Below are 17179 nucleotides of genomic sequence, written 5' to 3'. Positions count from 1 at the left end.
AATGAAATGAATATCGCGAATTTCTCTTATGGCTGTGCAACTGTACTGAGTTTTGATACGCGGTGTATTTTTAAATGCGCTATGTTGGAATGAATTATGCAAAATAGAAACAGTTTTCCTATCTTAAGCAAAAATACTGGTTCATTTTAATACCTCATTGTTATTTCTCTGCCCATTTTCTCAGGAAAACTACGCCTCTCTTTGGGAAGCTTTTAGAAGAAAATACTACAAAAATCCCGGAACTGGATGTCAGAATACTTCAAGGTGAAAGCCACATATTCTTTAATAGAAATACTGCGTAATCAAAATTTTTGGTCTTGTCCTAGCAATGGGTTTGCTATAAAACCGGTGGTTAAACATTTTTTGCATCTCTTTTTTTAACCTCAGTAAAGCTTTGAGAGCACGTTTTACGTTTTATTACTTCGCGTCATGAGCAAATATTTTATATTGGTAAGGAACCACGTGCATTATTATGTTTGGTCAACGTCTATTTTGTAGGCACCATTCGATGACTGCATACGAATTTAGAGATCATGCTTATGAAAGCCCTGAAACCCATGTTGTTTGTCAAAGTTTAAGAGTTTGACGAATTGTATAGACAGCCCACAGTTTGCAACAACCATAGAGGTTGTTTAAAAAAAGTAGTAGAAGAGGTTTTTAAAGATAGCAAGAAGAGGCAATACAGTTCCAACTTGATTGCATTGCCAAATTTCCAAGATCTATCGGTTTTCTGCAAAACAGTCTTGCTATGTATAAATGAGTTGTTTTCTGCCAATACAAGAATACGTTTACTCAAAGAGGATGCTTCGAGCGAAGACCCCTACATTGTCAGCGTCCCGTATCTAGTGTTTTTCGCAAGACGACTGCGCAAAGCCTGGGCTTGCGACCTTTCTAGTACTTCAGGGGAACTGTGGTAGTCTGCAGTACTGCACAAAAAGCAGACGCAACTTTACTAGCGATTGGGTACGTCTTGTATGAACGTCTGTTTCAATTGCACGGGGTGTCGTGCTCAGACTGACGTCTGCACCGACAGAAAACTCTAAATGAGCTCTCTGGACGGCGGCTAAGTTGGCGTTATCGGCGTTTTTTTCTGAGCACCATGAGGGGTGATGGCTTAGGAATCGATAGGATGGACCCGCCGCGGTGGCTAAGTGGCTAAGGCGTTGCGCTGCTGAGCACAAGGTCGTGGGTTCGATTCCCGGCCGCGGCGGCCGCTTTTCTGATGGAGGCGAAAAGCAAAAACGCCCGTGTGTACGAGATTTCGGTGCACGATAAAGATCCCCAGGTGGTCAAAATTAATCCGGAGCCCTCCACTACGGCGCGCCTCATCGCCTGAGTTGCGTCGGCGCGTTAAATCCCACAATCAATCAATCAAATCAATCGAATCGATAGGATGGGCGACGCTGCAGAATCGCGCAAAACTAACGAAAGTAAATCTGGTGCTGGTAGTGATGCCTGAAAGTTTTGTTCTTCATTGTGACCTGCTGATAACCTGCTATCGGTGGACCTCTTTGATTATAAGTAGCGGTCCATCCAGGGTCAGTCCAGGACGCAACCGGGCGCTCAATCTTCTTGTGAACTTTTATGGGTACCCAGTGTAAAGACAGTCTGGGTAGTGCGCCAGGACTACCTGGACGTGCATTTAAATTTTATACCCCGTGGGGATCGAATGACCGATGAAACCAGCAAGGGAGGCGTTAGTCGATTTATATGCGTGCTTTTTCCACTCTCTTACCCAGCGTGTGGCGGCCGGTCTCGAGGTCCAGAGGTTCCGCTTCTTGTTAGCGATCGTAGAAATCAGTTTAAAATCAGTAAATAGGCGACTTTTTAACAGCAAAGCAAGCAGGTTAAGCCTTTAGTTCGGCCTTGGAGCGTTACCCGAAAGCTAAGCCCAGAACGGTATGAAGAAGAAAAAAGCAATTCACCTGCCCCGTGGGGGGGCTCGAACTTGCGATATTCACATCATGATACTGCCGAGTTGCTTTGTACGGTGCCGAGGCTATCGACAAAGGCAACTACTGAGTACATAAACACAGCAGTGCATGTCTTTGCAACAACTTTCCAAGTCAGAAATTTTAAAAGCGGACCTGTTTAGTTCCGCCGAGGGTTGTTACCAGAAAACTCAGCCCAGCCGAGAGCACGTGAGCGCGCGCCTCGTGACGGACGTCCGGCGTTCTCTAGGTATGCGCGTGGTGTTGCGCCACGTGAGGAGCTCGCAGAAAAATACAAAGAAAAAAGCCGAGTGCACGTGAGCACGCGCCTGGTGAGGAGCGCCCGGGGTCGGGCAGTTTGACCTTATAGAACACACTGTCTTGCGTTCGTAGCGTTATATCTGGCGTGCTGTTCTTTTCGCAAATTCTCGCTTGTTCGCCTCTGAAGTGGAAAACACAAACGCTGAGTTCGCGCTACGGATCGCGAGTTCGCGAAGCCGGTGCAGGGGGTTCTAGGGCACGCTAGCGCGGTCCACTCTGGGAAAGAAAGATATGAAAGCATGTGGACAAAATGATCCATGCCTGTCAGCCATGGTGAACGTTCAGCGGCAACTTCGGAAATGCACGTAAGGGGAAATATCCGGGTCTCCGACGAAGAAAGGGTAGCCGCCACCTCTGATGTTTCTCTCGTCTTCACCCCACCTAGAGCAAGCTGCGCTAATTGTTTTACTGCGAATGCGAAGAAGAGCATGTCTGACCTCCCTTTTTACAAAACGTTTACAAAAGGCTTTCCTGAGTCCCTTTAAGATAGACTGAGAAGCGAGACCACAACGACGCCATTTGAAGCGACCAAGTTGAAGCGGTAGATCCGCCGCGGCCAAAAAACGAGGCTGGTCAAGGTAGTAAAGTCCGCCATCCAGTCTGGCAGATCTCCTGTGGTAAACCTTCAGTCAATGCTTAATCGTCTAACCACTTTCAACGCATATCTCACCGCCATTAACGCTGAGTTAGAGCCCCACCTTCCAATAGACTCCATGGATTCAGACCTTCAGCACTGCATGGAGAAAGACGAGCAAATTCTTGATAAAATGTCGATTCTCCGGACTACAATAGACCCAAACAAGACCTGTTGTCTTGCAAACAGCTTCCGGAAACAGCGCAATGTCACATGAGCAATTGGAATCTAGGCACATAAAACCTACACTTCCGCCACTTGAAATGGCACCATTTAGCGGTGACACTATGAAGTGGTTGACCTTTTGGAAGCAGTTTGAAGCAACCATCGACCGCAACAACACCTTGACAAAAATCGAGAAGTTTTACTACTTGCGAACCCTTCTTACAGGTAACGCAGCAGCCTCTGTACCGTATTTGCCGACGGGCGAGGCGTGTTATCCGACTGCCAAAGATATCTTGAAGCAAAGATTTGGCGACACCAAAAGAATTGAGCAGAAATATTTATACCGGCTACGATCCCTGCAAGATCTTTTTCCCTTGTCCAACACTGTAGCTTTAAGAGGCTTTATTATGAATTGATGAGCCACATCGAAGGTCAAACTGCGTTGAACGTACCGACTACATCATATGCTTCTATGCTCATTGATATTCTTCTGTGACCTTCCCCCAAGATATAAAGATATAAAAGTGGACTATCACCGAAAGAAGGCTCACAAAAGAACTCCCTCAGCCTCTTCAAGGACGGACTCAGCCGAAGAGCGCTTGCAGAACCTTCAAGCTGTGAACTAACGCGAAAAGGAGACAAGGGCCGGGTGTTCTCTAATATCGCCTCAGCTACCTCTCCCTCTTTATTCTCTACTAATCGAAAACCGTAACTAAGCGCCTCTTCTGTCTGAACAGTAGGCTTCAGGTCTTCTCTGAAGACATCCAGGAAAACGTCCAGGGAGGTAACGGAGGAGGCCGTCGTCTGGGAAAAGGCAATATATTTACATTACGTACAGGGAACCGTTCTCAAAGCAGCCATCTCGTCGCCTCGCTTGCTCGTCTTCCTCTTCTTCGTCTGAGTGTCTGCTGAGCTGCGTGCGAGCTTCTTCGCCTTCCATGAAAGTTCCAACATCTTCCCGCCCCACAAGCGTTCGTGTATGCGGGATAAGACAAATCGATGAAGGTACTGCCCCAGTCCTAGCAATGGTGTTTCGTCCATTGATGTCCAGCCGGAGTCTCAGGTTCGTTTTTTTTTCTGATCTTCGGCCTTCTCTTTCTTCGTGACTTTGCCTTTTTTCTCACTTTTGCCATATGTTTTCTTTTGATATCTGTGTCAGGCGACTGGTCGCAGTCGTATCTTCCTTGGCAGTTCACAATGGGAAAAGGCTGAGAATGTAGTTTCCTTGACATCTTGCCTTTGCACCTGATGCCCCGGTTAAAACCCTGAACGTTGACATCTTGTTCTGTGTGAACCTTCTCAGGACCACGCTGTCCAGGTTTCATTACTTTGTGAATACGTCTGGTGGCCTGCTTAGTCGTACATGTGATCATGCCGACGACAGCGTTGTCATCTGGCCTATTTCCTGGAAATGGGGATGCGTAGTCTGCAGCAGTGGCGAAGTCGACATAAAGGTGCACGGTCATCGAGGAATCTGAGTCTTTACGGGCAGTGCGTTTAAACAGTTCGTTTCTTGTAGCACTGATATCATGTTGTTGTAGCCGCTCCACTAATATCTCGGTCGTAAGTCTCACTCCGTTAACGCACTCCTGTCGCGGACACACATCCGGAACATGGTCGCGATTCTGTCTCAGTGATGACTCGCTATTGCCCTGTGTAGTTCCTTGCACTTTTTGCAGTAGCCCACTAGTATCTAGATTCACTTCTTCCGTCTTCAGAAAATCCTCCTGGATACAGTCTGCACGTACATATTTTGTATGGGCAGGGCGGGTCTCAAGCACTTCAGGGGCGTAGGCTTAGCCGGTAAGGCCTTCGGAAGCCGGTTCGTCGTCCACAATTTTCTCTTCGGGCACGGATGTGGTGTACACGGGCTGCGATGATCTCAATTGATTCTGGCTATCTTTCGGTGGCTGGTGTGGTGTATCCAGTATTGCGGCGTCTTCATTTCTGAGCGAGGGATGCACCGAGGTCTGGGGTGTCGTTTCAGCCGAGTGGTCATCAATAGAGGCCCATGCGTAGTTGCGGCTGGTGATGCAAATATGCTTGATGGTTCTTGTGTTTCATGAGCGATTACCGAAATGCCCATCGATGTCGTCGAAGCCGTTGGCATCCTGCAGGTTTCGATTCCCTGCTCAGGCTCGTTACTCTCGCTTGTAGGACTCGATTCATAAAGCGGTAGGTGTTGCCTTCTTTCCTCTTTAGCGAGATGTCCCTCCTAAGGGGCGAGGGCTTCTCGCCCGTAAAGTCTTATTTCCAGGTAACAAATATTTCTGTATGCTTCTCTGACCGAATCTAGACCATCGTCGTGTTGGCCATCGACACTGATTCCGTATGCAAGGGCATCTACCTTCTCGCTGATTGCAGCAAGCCGGTCGGCACTGTGCTGGAGTCTTTCTATCGAAACTGCGGCCTCCACGTCTTTGTTGTGCTCTAGAGTAGGCGTTATCTCGGGGCAATAAGCTTACGATTGAATTTGAAAAGGCTGTTCTGGGAAATGCGGAGCCGGTTCCGCTGTCTCGATGCCTTCTCTTGGCTTCGGGGTGAGCATGGCGGTAGAAGAATATAATTCCGCTGCATGGCTCACGTCGTCGTGTGGCTTGACGCCCCGGGTGTCGGCACCATGTGGAAAACGTCCAGGGAGGTAACGGAGGAGGCCGTCGTCTAGGAAAAGGCAATATATAAACATTATAGAGAGGGAACCGTTCTCAAAGCAGCCATCTCGTCGCCTCGCTTTGTCGTCTTCGTCTTCTTCGTCTGAGTGCCTGCTGAGCTGGGTGCGAGCTTCTTCGTCTTCCATGAAAGTTCCAACAATAATCATTTTCCCGGCGGGAGATTTAAACGTACGCATCAAACGGACCAATGTGACCTGTCCGCAGCCTCCGTGGTCGAGCATAGTCGATTGGTGACCCAGAAAATGATGATTAGACGCAGGTGGGAAACAGACAGTAACACATTTGTGGAAAAAACACTCAAGTTCATCCATGTTTCCTTCAGCTAATTGGCTAGGAAGTAGGCAGAATCAAAAATTATAAACAAGCGTATTTTGTTGCGTGAACTCCGTAGACTGCATGTAGATTCACAGGTATTTCTTCTTCATAGAAAAAAAGCACAATATTTATAGTGTTTTAGTTGTTTTGTTTGATTTGAAACGCAATTTGTATTACGCGTGGCATTTTTTATGACACTTTCATGCCTTATGAACAATGTTATGTGTAGGTTTGTTTCGTCTAGCTCAGTCGCAGCTCTTGTATCATATTTCAGTGGTTCGGAAAGTTTCCTCGCAGTTGCGATTGCTTTTTTGGAACATGCTTAGATATTAGTGCGAAGTACTGCGTGGTTAGCTGGCTTTTATTAAAAATCTTTTTCATGTTGAGGAGTTTTCTCACCTTTACATACCCAGCTTTCCCGCTCAAAATTCTAACCTCGCCCGAACCTAGGAAAATTACTTCAGGAAAGTGATATTTGGCACAAAGCAAGACTTCAACGGGAAGATAGAAACACTAGAACTTTTCAGGATTCTGAATAGTTTATGTGTAATTCGCGATCAAATTTTACTCCCCATGCATTTATATGGGATAGTTTCTATGGCTCAGGAACCTAGCCGCAAAACGTGCAGGTCTTGAAACTGTGCGCAAACCAAGTTTTCACCCCCAATATTAGCAGTGCGAAAGAATTTACATTAATCTAAGTAACTACAGATTAATCGCTGTTGAACGGACTGCCATGAGCGGGAACGCTGCACATGGTCGGTTTCAGCTATTTTGTAGCTACCTGTGACAGGGATAACTGCGGAAAGAAATGTCCATGGGTGCTTTTGTAGCGCCAGCTGCACTGGCCGAGGTTGAGCAGTTTCGTGTGGCCCGTGAAGGGCCGTTCTGCGCAAGCGCGAGAACAATTGTATTAGTTTGGATTAGAACGGATCGGATTGGATTCGCTTGGATTCGATTGGCTTGGATTAGAATAAATTGGATTGTGTTCGATTGAAATCCAATACAATTGCAGTACGGATGTGTAGAGAATTGGGTCTGCACATTTGCCGGTCTGCGCCTTCCAGAGGAGTGACGTCATAGCCGCGGCAGAGGCACTGGCATCTGCGCGTGTCTAGCTGTGCCCCTCCGTTGCGCAGTAGCTAAGTCTCACGCTGCGCAGGAACCGCTCGATAGCCGTTTCGCGTGGTTCCTCGAGAGCCATGCTCCGCATTCGGGAGGAGCAGTGACTGGACTGGACTGGACTGGATTGTATTGGATTGTATATTGGATTGAATTGAATTGTATTGTATTGGATTGGAAATCGTTTTAGCAGCAGTAAGCATAATCAGCTAATCCTAGACAACCATGAAACCTAAGAGTAACCAGCTGAACTTTCGCTCATGAAGTATGGCGTTGGGCTAGTTGGTGCATAGTGACCATATCGAAAAGTGAGCATAGCGCTGTGTCGTCGTTAATTCTTCTTTTGATCCGTCCTTTTTTGCGCTGCCTGTTCTTTATGGTCATTTAGCTCACGGTACGTATACCCTGGCATAGCCGAGCTATGCCACTGCTAATTTTTCTTTAAACAGGGAAGCTGTATAGCAACTAGTAAAACGAAGCTGTTTAGCAAATCGTATTTTTTGTGTCCGCAGTTAAAACTATCAACAAATTTCTAAGCGTGCTCACGTGACTACACGACTCGTGGCAATCGCCCGGGAGTGTACAAAACGACGAAAATGCCTAGCGCTCGAGTAGGCGGGCCTCGCGGCGAGCGCCCGACCTCCCCAGAGCATGTTCGTCAAGCCAAGCATAACCACTTAGGAAGATTGGCGATGATGGGCCAAAAAAAGTTTCAGGGGCATCTACGTTTGGATACTTCGACTCCCACGGAGCGTTTCCATACGTAGTTCCTGCATTTCCGATCTATGCTTCATGAGCACTAAAGGCCATCGATAAGAGAAAGACTAGCAGCGAGGGTTATCAATCGCCGGGGCCCAGGAGAGACAAAGGCTCTCCGCGCTTCTGTGGCTTAAAATGTGAGCGCGAAATATTGCGGATGTGAGGTGTTGGTAAGTTTTAGCGAGCTTGCGTCAGTGGGTCTGTATAAAAATATTTATTCTGTGATATCTTGGGGGTGTGAGCAATTTTCCTTTTTTTCGAAGAGAAACAGAGAAATAGAAAAAGAAAGAAAATCCTTGTTCAGGAAGAAATAGTTGGGATAGAAAATGGGGTGAAGAGATGGCTAGAAGGTCAAAGGTGAAACCGGAAGGGTATGCTGACGGGCCAGTTGGTACATTGTTAAACTACAGCGCCTGTAGTTTAGTCTTACCTTTCTTCGTCCTGTCGTTTGCGCTGTTTTTCTTAGTGAAACCGGAGTCTACGGCCCTAGATGCAGCAGCTCCGTCCCTTGCTTTCTCAATCAGCTCGCGATGATCTTAAAGTAACGAGCTTGTCAAAGGTTCCTCCCATGTCTCGAAGAAAAGGATTTTATTGTTTGTTTAATTTGTTCTCCCCTAACCATAGCCTGTCACCTTGCTAGTTTACGTTAAAAGGGTGGATATTTCTCTCACGTTAGCACAGCTTTAAGCAAATATCTTAACTTCCCTGTGAACACCTCAACGCACATTCATTTTGAGATAGTGGGGTTGTTTTTTCGTCCCCAGAGTTTGTAATTCTATGGCACTGATACCTCGTTGCAGCAAGACGAAAAATCGCGTATTTAGGCATAGGATGATGGTTCCTTCGTAACGTTTTTCGGCGAGGGAAATATAGTAGTCGTGGTCACAAGGAGTACGGCATGTGAGCTTGATTTGTTTTGGGTCACAGCGTTGGTCTCTGCTTAAGTATGCTGCCTGCAGAAAACAGTATAATGTCCTTTGAGAGTCTGTAATCACGTTACTCTTTTATTTCATACTTCTGCTGTTCCGATTCCCACGACTATGATTCCAACTCTTGTTTGTTCTTTTATATCTGATGGTCATGCAGTCACGATGATTTTCAGAGTAGTCAGCTACCGCAATTGGAGACTCGTGCTTTTGTACAGCCCGAAATCAGTGCTTACTGTGGTCTCATGGTATTGGAACTTTCCCCGAATGAACTCGTATTGCTATATCGCCACTTTGTGTCTACAATATGATCCATATTACTGGTACAGGAATGTTCTCACGCGGTATCACTGGATCGGTGCCATGTCTGACATGGAGTGCAGTGGTTTTTTTTTTAAGGTGTGGTGCCGGTCGGGGTAGAATGGCCCTCCTGAGTTTGTTTTAAATTCGACTTCTTGGTGCTAAGAGAGAGATTTCATCGCATTCTTAAAATGCGTTTAAAAGACACAAGTTGAGGACATATTCATCGTCATTATAACCAACATCCTATTTAGGACGACTGCATAATGAAGGACGCTCCCACTCACCTTCACTGGGCCTTGTCCTGCGCTTTCCAAGTCGGTTCTTTGCTCCGAATATTGTTATTTCATATCTGCAGGGAAAGTATGACCTTCTCTTTCTTCTATACCCGTGCATGCAAGTCCCTTCTGTTACCCGGATGATTCACTGTTTGCTTAAAGGGTTGCGAAAATTGCGAGGTTGAGAACTCCCTTATATGCTGTCCAGATGATGGTTTTCCTTGCACTTTCTTCGGTGCGGGTAAATTTTTGGCGGGGTAGGTGCTGCAATATTCGGGTCATGATCAATTGTTGTATGAGTATTATCATTCCTTTTTCACTTTTGCTTGCTCTGTTCTCGGTTGGGCGTTTGTTTGTGGGCAACTGATTAGAGTTTAGATTTTCGCGATATGGAGTATGGCACTACCGCTTGTCTGTATAGCAACGCCGATCCTTCTTACGGGACTTTTCTCTGGGAGGACATTCGTACCCATTTTTAGGGTGATGTTTACCTTGGCCGCGTGTCGCCATTGGTCGCGTGCAGACCGAGCATTCAGAGGAGACGGAACCGTGGAAATATTGAAAGGCTTTTCAAAATGTTCGAGAGTAGATGACATATAGTGGGCTCTTTTTTTAGTTCAGTTTTACTTAGAATCTATTCCTTCCTTAATTTCTTAGAGACCGGCGTTAATTGTTTGTCCACATGATTCATTTAGGCCACGCAATGTTGGTTCGGGCGTAAGTCCAACTGTAAAACACGCCGAGGTGGCTCAGTAGGTAAGGCGTTGAGCTACTGATCCCAAACACGGGTTCAATTTCTAGCCCCGGAGGCCGTTTTCCTGATCAAAGCACACACAAAAAACGCCATTGTGTCGAGATTTCGATTAACGTTAAAGATCCTAAAGTGGCCTGAACTGTTCCGCAGACATCCGCTACGGCGCGCCTCGTAGCCCACGTGTAGCTTTGAGGCGTGATTGACCGGAAATATATTCTTGTGAAAACACGCTTTGATGCGATGGCGTAAGTTGCGGACACGGCTGGCGACCGTGTCGGCCGGGCATGCTACCACGAACTGGGCGTGCTACTGCAGCATTTTGAACCAAAGAGCAAACGTAACTGCGCAGGCGCGGCACCTGCTGAAAGCGCGTGTCCTTTCATTCGTATCCGACGTTGTATTATTGTCCTCCTTTGCAAACATCTGTTACCGTTGTGCCACATTACAAATTCCGCGGAGCCGTCAAATCTGGCCGCCTCAGTCGTAGCCTTCGGGTGGCATCGGTGACGTATTTCCGTAGACGCCCGGTGAATAGAGCTCAAAGCGGACGTCTAGGAGCCACGGATAAATCGAAAACTGAGCCTAATAACGCTATCGCGTTAAAACTGGTCCTTTCGTCGTAATCGTGGCTACACTGTCTCGGAACGAGAAAGACTTCAGCATTCGCCGTTATTGTGGCAACACATTCTCGTAACGAGGAAGACACGCCATAGCGTAGGCCCATTGAAGCTGCTGTTCAATGTTTATTTCTTCCAGAAAATTAAAAAAAAAACTCACTCCTATAGCAGCAACAATGGAGGAAAGGTAGTTGCGGCAGCGAAAACGAAGCAAATTGGCTGCAGTCATAGACTTAAACTTTCGTGATGGTTATGAAGGTTACGTACGGCTTCGCTACCTTCTAGTCTTACGCGTGAGTGTGAGCTTTATTCATTATTTTATTTGTAAGTGTTTTTGCCGTTCCAGTTTGGTTTCACCTCATAATAATTGACCTAGGGTTTTTTATCTGCTTTAGGGAGCTTTCTTCTGTGAAGCGTTCCCCAGGCAGGCGTAGGTCATTACTGGACAACAATTGACAAGGCGCATCTAGGAATGGTAAATCGAATGTGCCTAAAGTATGGCGATCACGACGAAACCCCCCAGACTTTGTCACTGTCAAAAAATGCTAAAAACCCGCTGTGGTGGCTCAGTGGCTAAGGTGTGCTGCTGAACCGAACGACGCATAATCGATTCCCGGCCGCAGCAGCCGCTTTTCTGTTGGAGGGGAAAAGCAAGAAAGCCCGTGCGTACGATATTTCGTCTTACTTAAATATCCCCAAGGGGTGAAAAGTATTCTGGAACCCTGCACTACGGCGCGTCTCATCGCCTGTGTAGCGTCGCCGAGTTAAACCTCATAATCACAAAATCATGGTTACAAAATGTGGCGGCTAAGCTTGTGAGCTAGGTCTATTGAAGCATCTGCATCAGCTAGTGCAACACGTTGTGCAGATGGTCGATGGGGCTTATGAACTTGTGCTTTCATACGTGTAGCCATCAACCGATACACAAGAAAACTATGTGAGGTGTATCTGTTGATGTGGTGAAGAGGACAAAGTAATGGTATGATCCACGCCATGACACTTTTCTCACTTCATTCTAGAGCTACAGGCCTCAGTGGACCGGAGCGATCACATACCTGCCCATATCAAAATGGTCCAAACAAATACACTACCTCACCTGGCAAAATGCTGACCTCGCTAACATAAAATTAAAGGCCCAAAGCACCTGAAACAACTCACCGAAGGCATCAGAAGAGTAAACGCGTCGCGGAAAGAAATAAAGGTCTTAAAAGAAGAACTCAGGAAAACCATTGGGGAGCCGTATATCAAAGGATATGTTTAACTACTTATTGGGAAGCTGAGACACAGCTAGATAAGGGAAATATAGTACATAAATTCTTCCCGAGCATAGAACTTGAAGGGTGAAAACATGCTCCTACTAACCTGATAACCGAAACAATTCTTAAGAACCGTTAAACATAAGAGCTGCTCCCGTGAAAAACTTCAAACGCGAGTCACAACGCACAGGCTGAGAAGTCATATCCTCGGTCTTGCAGGGTACGATGTAAGGCATCTTCCTTCTCTGCATGTACTTATTCGTATGTGGATTCACGTCTAACAGATTATCTATACAACATAAGATGACATCGCAATAAACAAATGTTGGCACAAAGAAAACGCTCCACTGCCACTCTATTTTATGTGCGTAGCTTCACAATATTCGTATTGAACGGTGACAGAAGTTTTATAATCAGAGCGCACTAGATACTCCGTGAATTCAATTGTAACTCCGTAATTTCTTTTTCCAAACAACGTAGCAAGGAGAGTTCTTTTAAACGTTTTATATTAAATATATATTAAATACAACAAGCTGGTGTCAAGTAACACAATTTTTTGCAGATGATCCTGGCCTCACTTTCAAATTGATGTACTGCAACCACACCCTGCATTGTGCAATATTCAAATACGAATCTCAAGGTAAGCTAATATTTCTATTTGTGTGTGTAAAAAAGTGCCGAACTGACAGCGCCATATTGATCGATAGGGAAGCTAAGTTGATACGACCAGTTAATAGTGCTGTACATGTGCCGTCAAAAGTACTGGGAACACGTTCTCGTAAATTAAGAGACATTTTTGCTTCCTGAAACTTCCTGGCTGCACTGGTGTTTGTTTAAAGGAGTCCTCCATAATAAAATAATCTTTCTGTAAACCGGTAATGTCGGCCCCAAAGCCAGTAAGACAAAAACATTTGTCATTTTCACCAATCGTTGTTTAATTATAAATGACCGCCCCGGCATATACACACCTGAAATTTCAGAAAAATAGTTCTATCTCGACGTATATGCATAGTAGGACTAATCGGACTTCACCCACAATTTAAACTGTCTTATTGCGCTTCGAGGAATCGCAGGGTAATTCGCAGCCTCATTATTAATTTGAACTTATATATATATATATATATATATATATATATATATATATATATATATATATATATATATATATATATATATATATATATATATATATATATATATATATATATATATATATATATACAGATCGCCAGTCTACAACGCCAAAGTAGGCATCGGGGTGTGGTTCGGCTCTTTTTTTACTATGGGCAATGAAGTTAACATTTTTTTAAATATACGCAAGAAAGAAAGAAAGAAAAACACGCGCCCAGAGTGGGGACCGAACCCACGCCTTTCGATTAGATATCGAATGCTTTACCAATTCGGCTATCCGGGTGACTGTGTTCTCCTCCACTTCCTGGGCTATTTATATTTACTAGAAGTGTGACGCTTGAGGGTGGTAGTCAGCGCCACTCTGACTACACGAGGAGAAGGGGACCTTCTTTTCAACCCCTGGGCGTGACGAACACGTCTAAAGCCTGTCATGAGCGGGTAACTGGTGGGAAACGCTCTTATGCTACCTTGGCATCAAGGCTGCCAGAACCGGCACCCTCACTAGGCTTTCGCAGAATAATATAGTAAGGAAATGAGGGGCTCGTTGAGGAAATACAGAAAGATAGCTCGGCAGTCTACAACGCCAAAGTAGGCACAGGGGTGTGGTTAGGCTCTTCTGTTTACTACGGTTACTGAAGTTAACTTTTTTTTAAATATACGGAAGAAAGAAAGAAAGAAAAACACGCGCCCAGAGTTGGGACGGAACCCACTCCTTTCGATTAGATCTCGAATGCCTTACCAATTCGGCTATCTGGGCTACTGTGTTCTCCTTCACTTTCTAGATATATATAAGACAGAAAATAAGGGTTGGCAGTGGTTGTGGTGGGTCATAGAAACAGGTGAAGAATTTTTTTAGTCAGAAAGAAAGTGGTGAAAAAATGCCCGCCGGGTGTCATCCCAACCCACGACCTCCAGAATACTGGTCTGGTGCGATAACCACTACGCTACTAGCGGGGCTGTTTCTCAACCACTTTCTGGGGTATTTATGTTAAGGTATTTTTTTTGCTGCACTTGGGGGTGGTAGCCAGCGCCACTCGGACTAGTCGGGTGAAGGTGACCTTCTTTTTAACCACCGGGCCGTGACTCGAGTGTCTACGACATGTCGAGAGTGGTCCACAAGCATTGAACTGTCTTAAGCTTCCTTTGGCACCAAGACTGTCAGAACAGAGGCCCTCGCTAAGCATGTAGCGAATCAGAAAATGGGAAATGAGGGCTCGCTGAAATAAGACAGAAAATACATGTTGGCAGTCAAGAAAACCTCGGAAAGCAAAGGGGAGGTTGTGGTGGGTCATAGAAATAGGTTAAGAATTTTTGGCGTCAGAACGAAAGTGGTGGGGAAACAGCCCCGCCGGTAGCGTAGTGGTTATCGCACCAGACCGGTATTCTGGACCGGTATTTCCCTGTTTTTTTTCTGCGCTTAAGATGAATGGAATGCAGTTGGGGCTTGGGGTGCGGACTGACCCCGGCGACCATTGGCGGTAACGCACTCCCTCACCAGAGGAGCAATGGCTCCACTGGTGTAGTAACGGCCACAGCCTGCCATGAATATACGCCAATTAACCCACCGCCCTCAGTGTCCAGTGGCTGCGAAGCAACAAACCACGGCGGCGGTCAGACCTGTGACGCAGTGGGGGGGTGCTAAGAATACCTGAACCCGGATAGGCCGCCATTGGAATCTGAACCTGGCAACGTTTAACACGAGAAACTTATCTAGTGAAGCGAGTCTAGAGGTGTTGTTCGAGGAATTAAAGAGCATCAAATACGATGTCATTGGGCTTAGTGAGGTTACGAGAACAGGTGAAGCCTTTACGGTGCTCAAAAATGAACGCGTTCTATGTTACCGTGGTCAGAGAACAGGAAAGAACTTGACGTGGGATTTCTAGTCAATAAAAGCACAGCTGGCAAAATAGAAGAATACTATAGCATTAACGAAAGGGAAGCAGGTATTGTAATTAGGCTTAATAAGAGGTACAAACTCAAGGTGGTACAGGGCTATGCCCCCACATCCAGCCATGACGACCAGGTAGTGGAACGCTTCTATGAAGATGTGGAATCCGCAATGGCTAAAGTAAACACACAGTATACCGTACTTATGGGAGATTTCAATGCTAAAGTAGGCAAGCATCAGGCTGGAGACAAAGCAGTTGGGAACTATGGTCTGGGGTGTAGAAATAGCAGGGGGGACCTACTAGTTGAGCTTGCAGACCGGAATAACCTAGAAATAATGACTACCTTCTTCTGTAAATGGGAGAGCCGGAAGTGGACGTGGAGGAGCCCGAATGGGGACCATAAAAATGAAATAGACTTCATATTATGCGATAACACAGGCGTCGTGAAGGGTGTGCAAGTGGTCGGAAGGGTAAGTGTAGTGACCATGGTATGGTAAGATCTCGAATTGACCTAGATATGAGGAGGGACCATAATAAGCTAGTACGAAAGAAGCCGATTAATGAGCTAACAGTAAGGCGTAAAATAAAATAATTCAGGATCGCGCTGCAGAACCGGTACTCAGCTCTTACCGAGGAAGCGGAGCTTACGACACTGGAAGCCAGCGACAACCTTACACGCATTATGACGGAGTGTGCAGTAGAAGTTGGGGATACGACGGATCGACATGATACTGGTAAACTTTCCCAGGAGACGAAAGATCTAATTAAGAAACGGCAAAACATGACAATCTCCACCTCAGCTGACAGAATAGAACTAGCGGAGATGTCGAAGTTAGTCAATAAGTGTAAGACAGCTGACATGCGGAAGTATAATATGAAGAGGATAGAATGCGCTGTAAACTACGGAGGTAGCCTAAAAGCAGTAAAGAGGCGTCTTGGAGTGGGCCAAAATCAGATGTATGCACTTAAAGATAAGCAAGGCAGTGTAATCACAAATAGGGTTAACATAGTCACAGTGGCCCAGGGGTTCTACAGGGATCTGTACTGTAGCCGGGACATCTAGGATAATGCCGAACGAGAAAGTAGTTCAGAGAAGATAGGCATCCCACCAGTAACGACCGAAGAAATAAAAAACGCTTTTAAAGAAATGAAAAAGTGCAAAGCACCTGCTCAGGATCAAATAACAGCAGCCCTCTTGAGGGATGGCGGAGAAATTGTGCTTGAAAAACTGGCAAACGTGTATACGCAATCCCTAATTACCGCAAGCGTCCCGTAATCTTGAAAGAACGCGAACATCATCCTAATTCATAAGAAATTTGTAATGAAGTACCTGAAAAATTACAGGCCGATCAGCTTACTGTCAGTCGTGTACAAGGTACTTACCAAGGTAATTTCTAAGACAATATCTGCATCGTTAGATTCCAGTCAACCTAAACACCAAGCAGGGTTCCGTAAAAATTATTCAACAATGGACCATATTCACACGATCAATCAGGTGATAGAGAAGGGCGCTGAGTATTTTGAACACCTATATATAGCCTACTTAGATTATGAGAAAGCATTTGACTCGGTCAAAACCCTAGCAGTTATTCGGCATACCGGAACCAGGGGGTAGATGAGCATTATGTAAAAATACAAGAGAATATCTAGAATGGGTCAGCAGCTACCATCATACTTCATAATGAGAGCAGTAAAATACCTGTAAGGGGGTCAGACAAGGAGACACAATCCCTCCAACGTTGTTCACAGCATGTTTTCAGGAAGTATTTAGGACATTGGATTGCGAACAGGTGGGAGTAAGGGTTAATGGAGAATACCTTGTAACCTCAGATTTGCTGATGACATTGCCTTGCTAAGTAACTCGGGGGACGAATTGCAAAGCATGCTTTCCGCACAAGACGAACAGAGTAGAACCGTGGGCCTGAAAATTATTATGCAGAAAACTAAAGTAATGATCAATAACCTCGGGACAGCACAACAGTTTGGGATAGGGGGCGAGGTAGTGGAAGGGGTAAAAGAATATATCTACTTAGGCCATGTGGTGACCCCGGATCCCAACCATGAGGCAGAGATAATTAGAAGGATCAGAATGGGGTGGGGTGCATACGG

General features: G+C 45.7%; 1 long non-coding RNA gene across 1 annotated transcript in view; it reads left to right on the top strand.

Annotated features, from left to right (window-relative positions):
- The window catches only part of LOC144151453 (uncharacterized), a 33924-nt gene that overhangs the window by 15241 nt on the left and 1504 nt on the right, over positions 1–17179 (top strand). Inside the window, exons 3-4 of the long non-coding RNA XR_013318879.1 lie at positions 185–264; positions 12613–12690. This is a non-coding gene — a long non-coding RNA (uncharacterized LOC144151453). The remainder of the gene's footprint in view (positions 1–184; positions 265–12612; positions 12691–17179) is intronic.

Source organism: Haemaphysalis longicornis, unplaced genomic scaffold (assembly GCF_048455015.1).
Source record: "Haemaphysalis longicornis isolate Haplotype H1 unplaced genomic scaffold, Haemaphysalis longicornis Haplotype H1 scaffold_9, whole genome shotgun sequence".
In the NCBI taxonomy this organism is placed as follows: Eukaryota; Metazoa; Arthropoda; class Arachnida; order Ixodida; family Ixodidae; genus Haemaphysalis; species Haemaphysalis longicornis.
Note: the sequence above shows the minus strand (reverse complement) of the source record. Positions and strands in the feature narration are given on the sequence as shown.